This window comes from Taudactylus pleione, unplaced genomic scaffold, assembly GCF_031769625.1.
Source record: "Taudactylus pleione unplaced genomic scaffold, aTauple2 ptg000077l, whole genome shotgun sequence".
Classification (NCBI taxonomy): Eukaryota; Metazoa; Chordata; class Amphibia; order Anura; family Myobatrachidae; genus Taudactylus; species Taudactylus pleione.
Genome location: NW_028284479.1, coordinates 2,887,190 through 2,893,362, shown reverse-complemented (window position 1 = coordinate 2,893,362; position 6,173 = coordinate 2,887,190). Strand labels below are relative to the sequence as shown.

Genomic DNA, 6,173 nt, shown 5'->3' with positions numbered 1-6,173 from the left:
AGCAGCGTGCTTCAGGTGAGCTATTTAGCTCCAGATTAACCAGTTTTTCGAAGGAGGAATCAAAAAGACGATCTCAGTTTAGGCAGTGTAGCTAGTACACGATGGGGTAGCCTCCACAGGCTATGATATCAGGCCATTAGATTAAGCTAGGTGCCCTTTGTTAAAGAGCCAAGGGAAAGCCTGACAGTGGGAAATACGCTGCAATGCCGGCACTGTGTCCCATCAGCCCAGCGCCTCTAGCCGGGAATGTGCACCGGCTGAGTAACTGGCCCCTATAGTGCAAACAGGGGTTTAGGCTAGTTCCCATTCTGCTAACCATCAGCTATTCAGAGTAGCTAGCACTATACAGAACTGGAAGGTTTTAAAACCAGCCTATAATGTGATATATGTGCTGGCACCTATATAAGCCTACAGCAGCTGGTATTCCCAGGCAGTCTCCCATCCAAGTACTAACCAGGCCTGACCCTGCTTAGTTTCCAAGATCAGACGAGATCGAGCGTGTTCAGGGTGGAGTGGCCGTAGCCTGCATGGGAAGAGTACTGCCCCTTTTTAAGGTGAGCCAATGTGAGGCATATGCCTGGGGATGGGACACAATAATGTGCTAACCCTGGTTACAGGTAAGTTATAACCATAAGTTTTGGCCCCCGCACCAGAACAATGGCTAGTACAAGTACTATACATACTAATAACTCTTTATATCAGCAATTAGGTTAAACCAGGCACCCTTTGTTATAGAACCAAGGGGCAGCCCGACAGGGGGTAACACCCGGTGCTTGCAAACTCCACACAGTTAGGACCATGGTGGGAACTGAACCCATGACCTCATTGCTGTGAGGCAGTAACGCTGTCTGGCAAAATGGCGGGACCGTGTCCCATCAGCACAGCATATTTAGCCGGGAATACTCCTGTCATACAGTGACAGACATCCCCTTTTATTTGCTGAAGCGCTCCCAACAAGAGAGGGTCGCGTAGGAGACCAGCGCTAAAGCACTCCCTGCTGCAGGTAGTGGACTGAGCTATACGGCTTGTGTGCAGGTAGATACTGCTGCCCATAAGAGGGAAGCAGGGGGCGCTCTCGTAGTCACTGGACCGCAATTCCACGCTGTGTGTGCACAACTGATATACTCCAGTCAACACAGCGCTACTTGCCCCCGCAGTAGAACCGCATAAAAGAGGAGTTGAAGGACCGGCCGGCGTTGATAACACGGAAAGAGCGATCAGGGCTCCTACACAAGCGAGGGGGGCTAAATCAGCATTGATGATGGACTTGCTGCTGTGGAGGAGCGGGCATGTAAAGGTTGCTCAGCACAGGCAGGAGCTGCGGGACGCAGCGTCTCCTCCTGTTAGTAGATGAGATCTGCTAATAGCTAAGGCAGTGCTGCATTATGCCTAGCCCGCATACTAAAATGGCGGGCACAGGTCTGTATCGCATGGAGTGCGGGCCAACTGCAGTATCTGGAAAGCCTTCTCCCTGTACAAGCGCCGCTGTAGTACAGGGCGGGAGGGTGCGCGGTGCAACATAGACCTCACCGCTGTCAGCACTCAGCATACTAACAGCCATGCAGTTGAGTGGTTAATTATAAGCAGGCCGCCTTGGTGCCACTGGCGCTGTACATACTGCAACAGCGCCCGCACTTCTGTAAGTGACAACGCAGCATAACTTTTCCTGTCCTACAGCGCAATTGTGGGGATGGGGCAGGTGACCTGTTTCAGCTGCGGCGGGTCTCGTCTTCCAGCTTCTCTCCCGAGCGGGGGGAGAGTCAGCGCTAGCCCACCTCAGGGATGCTGCTGTAGTGCAGAGTACTGAGGGGGAGATACAATGGCGCCGCTGTGTTTATTAGCTCCGCTTTCTGAGACTAAGCCAGAGCGGTGCTTCTTACAGAAAACCACCAGCGCAGCACCGAACAGCCGCGCTGAGCTGATACTGCAACAGCGCCCGTTAGCCCAGCCCCGTTATGCAGGTATAATTTACAGCGGGGCTGTGTCATGTAGACTCCCGTTATGGGAGTAGCGGGACGCGGCAGTCTCCCTCCTGTGTATAGAAGAGGGAGGAGCAGGCGTTTTCAATAATAGCTGCGCAGCTTGCTTTAAATAGGAGGGGGAACAGCATAAAGCCAGAGACCCAGACGCTGACTGCTGAGTGCAGCGGTGGGTCTCGTTAGCGGCTCCGACACTGCCACATTAGTAACACTGGCAGGGGGAAGGAGCTGTGTGTGACAGCCGCGCAGCACGCGCTGTCCCTGAGCCCAGCGTTTTGGCCCACCATTCCAGCTAGTCGGGAGTGGTGGGATATACTTACAACTGTTGCGGCCGGGATGCTGGGCTGAGGGGACGGCGAGGAACCCGGACACATGCCGGTGTCAGCAGTGGCGGGTCCTCGCAGAGTCCGTTGACTCCAGGTGTGTGCCCCCTCCTCTAGGTCACCGGACACAGGCTGCAGTAGCCGTGTGGTGCCTTTCCCGGCGGCTCCCACATAGCAGGCAGACTGCCACAGTAAGCAGCCTGCCTGTCCTCAATGCTTGTTAATAAAAACACTAAAAATAAATAAGGCTGGAGACAGCCTGATGTGCGACCGGCTCTCTCGGGCACATTCTAAAAACTGGGGCTGATGGGGCATAGAGGGGGAGGAGCCAGTCACACTTTTAAATTATTTAAAGTGCCAGGCTCTGCTCTACCACCGTCTATACCCCACTGTCTTCAACTCCAGTGTCCCCTAGTGGATGGAGAAAAATATACAGTATGAAAGTAACAAAACACAGGTAAATAAGGACTCATACCAGGAATTGGGATAAGATACATCTGGTGAAGTGTCAGAAAAGAAAAGCCATTATGGCGAGGACAAGGTGGCTTGCCACCAATTCCTAAATGTATGTGTGACTATTGCGGTCTAAATTCAGAGAAGAGCTGTATGCAATGGTGCAAAGACAGCACCCCCTAACCTCAGTCCTCAAGGCACACTACCTGTCCTGGTTTTAGTGATATCCATGCTTAAGCACAGATGATTAAATCAAAATAACTGAGGTACTGATTAAGTCACCTGTGCTCAAGTATGGCTATCCTTAAAACCTGGACTGTTAATGTGCCTTGAGGACCGTGGTTGGGAATCCCTGCTCTATACAAATGGACACTTCTTCCCTTGACACTTATGAGGTGATAGGAAGAACAATAAGGTTGGCTGATTGTTGGGTATGTAGTCATCTACTATATCTTTCAGGGAATGTTGAGTTAAGGGCTATGCACTAAAAAAAAAAAAAAACCCTACACTTTACACTATGTGAAACCCACTCACTTGAACCTTATGTCACAGGCTCTCTAGGTTTAAAATTAACAAAGTATCTAAAAGTGCCTACACACATAGTAATGTGCTCACGATTAGCCGATGTGTATGATTTCCCTTGAAAATCTAGCTGGCAGCTCTGCACACGATTTGGTGTCCAATCTTCATACGATCTCTCCTGCATCCAGACTTTTTACAGTGCATCGCGTCCTAGATTTTCAGATCTGCCCTACAGCACAGCAGATCTGACGATGCGATGTGCGACCAGTGGGGACGCACATCGCATCGTAAGTAGGGACTCACGATTTGGGCATTTTTTACATGATCTGTCGTTCCGATGCGTCGGAATCTGCCAGATCGTGTAAAAAAAAAAAATCAGTATGTGTGTAGGTACCCTTAAGGTATGAGATCAGGACATCATGTGTATTATAAAAATAGTATGGGAAAAGGGAGCTGAAGGGACTTCTTTGGAAACCATTGTTTGTAACACAATCTTACAAAGAGGACCTTCAGAATTAAACTTGTTTGGGGATCTTTTAGAGATCATTAAATACACAAAAACTAATAAGGAAAAATATGTGAGAATTGGTAAAGTGAGTAATGACAGAAGGAATGTTGGGGTACAATAAAATATGCAGTCAACATATAGCAGAATGTGACAAGCAAGAAGTATGGATGAAAAGGGTGCCCATTGTAATATACCTTATGATGCGTTTTCAAAACATTGTCTAAAACCATGGACACTACCACAGGGGTTATATTATGTGTGCGGACACAGGGCTTATAAAAGGTTACAGGTGAATTATTTTGGAATAGGTCTTATAAAAACATTGCTACCCGATGCAGTGCTAATACAACATAAGGATCTAAAACAAATATATGAAAGAATTAATCCTGAAAAGAGTAAGAACGATAAAAAAAGATAAGGAAATAGTACATGAGAAGTACAAGCACCTTTTATTACACTGTCCCAAGGTTACAAGTTTGGGATATGGGAACATAACATTTGGTACATGGGAAATAACTACAAATCAAAGAATGATACAGGAATGTGGAGATTTAATAAACAATATCACAGATATAACACAGTACTTTTAGATGTGTAGTAAGAGCTTCCAGCGATAAAAAAAAAGAAATGAATGCAGCACAGACTACCCTACAGTGACAACGTCAGGATATTATGTTACTTTGCAAACAGTATATGGGTTATAGTGTTGGACATAAAGCTCAAAATCTTCTGATGCTGAAGAAATAATAAAAGAAAGGTTGAATGAAATTAATTGGGAGATTTAATAAAAATGAATCTGCTGAACAAAATAAACGTGATGGTGTGATTCCCGACAGCTGGTTCACCTGGTTGTACCCCAGTACCTGGTTTGCATGGGTCGGAAATTGGTTGGTCACCATTATGCATACATTGGGAAGTTTAATATTCTTTTGCCATATTAATGTTGTTGATTTTCTATATACTAGTGAAATACTTCAAGAAGGTTTTCCAATACATTAAGAAATCAAACAAATCAATTTATGAGAGATATGAACTTTCTTCTGAGTTATGAAGAATGTTCAGAGGATGGTACTGATAAAACAGGAATATGTGGACATATATATTCATTCAGCAACTCACAAATATAAGCATGCTTATGTTACCTTTTCTGTACTGCAATTTAGGGCATATAGAAAATCATTGGGAATTTATAAACAGCTGTGCGAGTTGCAGAAGACCACACTTGTCAAATGGCCCCAGGCCTAGAGAGGATAAGGCCTTCCCTTTACACTCTAAACGTAGGCAGGTGTCTGATACAGCAGCCATTTTGTTTTATATCTTCGCTAAAAGTACGTTAAATGTATTCAAAAAGGTGTAGAGATTAGTGTTTTATTTCTCTGCAGGTGTGATTAACTGTGGAGATATGCATAGGTTGTACTGCTAAATAAATTGTTTTAGCAATAAGAATTATAGGTTTAAAATGTAGAAGTTTTAACATGCACAGAACAGCTGACAGTAGCAGGTCTCAGTATATATATATATATATATATATATATATATATATATAAATAAATGAGCTGAGATAGCATTTAACTGCAAGAAGAAGAAATGACGGCTAAAAGGTGACAATGTTCTCCCCAGGCTGTTTGTTGCAGGCTCAAAACCCAGTAAGAAACTGCTTCTGCCCGGCACTTCCCCCTGCCACAATGACGTGACCCGTCGCCCGCTTACCCTCAACGTGTCCTTGTTGCCACAAATGCCGGATGTGACACCGAGCTGCACAGACGTCACTTGTTCTTCACATTGGAGGCTCCATGACCGCCGGCAATAAGGACACGTGAGGGTTCCGGGTGATGGGACGCAGCATGTCCACTCTCTGTGTAGGTGAAAAAAAATCTGTGGGGACACAGTATTTGGGAGGCTGCAAGTGGGGATAGTATTTGGGAGTATGAAAGTTGGACCAGTATCTGTGGAGCTGTATAAAAAATATATTCTGTGTAGCCTGCAACTGGGGCCAGTATCTGGGAGCTGTATCAAAAATGGGATGTAGTCCAGAAGCCGGCATGGTACTAATGGCAGGCGCCGAAAAGTCAACGCCTGTCATTAACCAGATGCCGAAAGACCGACGCCTGGCATACCGAACGAAGGTAAGCGGGGCGCGGATAGCCGCCGTTGGTTGGGTTAGGTTTAGGGCTCCTAGGGAGACTTAGTGTTAGGCACCCCCCTGGGGGGAGGTTAGGTTTAGGCACTTGGAGGTGGGGGGGGGGAGGTTAGGGACCCCTAAGTGAGGGTTAGGGGGAAGAATTAGGTTAGCGATACTTACCTTAGGATTATCGAGATTTTCACCCTTGCCGGGCTGCCGCTGTCAGGGCTAGAACCGCCGGATGCACTTACCACACCGATCAAAAG

The 6,173-nt window shown here is 46.6% G+C and overlaps 1 pseudogene; it reads right to left on the bottom strand.

Annotated features, from left to right (window-relative positions):
* Positions 1 to 405: 405 nt before the first annotated feature.
* On the bottom strand, positions 406 to 524 carry LOC148532424 (5S ribosomal RNA; annotated as a pseudogene).
* Positions 525 to 6,173: the final 5,649 nt, after the last annotated feature.